Genomic DNA, 792 nt, shown 5'->3' on the forward strand with positions numbered 1-792 from the left:
CTGGGCGGCCGGCCGCCTCCTTTGTCCGCGGCCTCCCCACCTCTCCCCCAGCCCATCGCCCGGGCCGCGAACCTGCCTCCCCACCCCCTCCCGCAGGCGGCGGCGCTCCTCCTCTCCCCCGGGGGACGCTCTGCTCCCGGCACAGCCGCCCCGAGCACGTGGCTTCTGGGCCCTGCGGCTCTGCCCGGGATCGCCGCCTTCCAGCCCACCCCTCATACCTCACCTCGCCAAACGAGATGGGGGGTGGGGGGCAGGCTGGGGCGGCGACTTCCCCTGGGGGAGGCTGTTGGGGAAGGGGAGGGCTCCGGGGTTGCCCGGCGACCCTCACCCCCACTGCACGGCAACCAGGAGCAGGAGAGGACTTCGGCGGCGGGGAAACTGAGGCTCCGAAAGGGGATGTGCTTTCCCCAAGTCACATAGCGAGTGGGGAGAGGCAGAGGGGACGGAAGCTTCAGGTGCGGGCAGACCTGGCCTCTCATTTGGGAGCCTCTCCAGAGTCGCCTCACCCCGACACCCGGGTTTACTCAACCTATAAAATGAGAAGTGCAGAAAGCTTCTGCCGGAAATCACAGGAATAAAGCAGAATGAAAGCATGGGACGCCTAGGAGGTCAGAAGGCCGAGTGCTGGTCAGAAAGCCGACGGCGGTTGGGGAAGAGCCCCTAGGAGCAGATTTCCTGGGTTCAAATCTCAGCGCTGCCACTCACAAAGCCAGTGACCTTGAGCAGGTCGCTTGACCTCTGTGGGCCTCCCTTTCTCCATCCGTGAGATGGGGGCAATCGCTGTACCCTGAG

The sequence above is a fragment of the Choloepus didactylus genome, chromosome 17 (assembly GCF_015220235.1).
Source record: "Choloepus didactylus isolate mChoDid1 chromosome 17, mChoDid1.pri, whole genome shotgun sequence".
Taxonomy (NCBI): domain Eukaryota; kingdom Metazoa; phylum Chordata; class Mammalia; order Pilosa; family Megalonychidae; genus Choloepus; species Choloepus didactylus.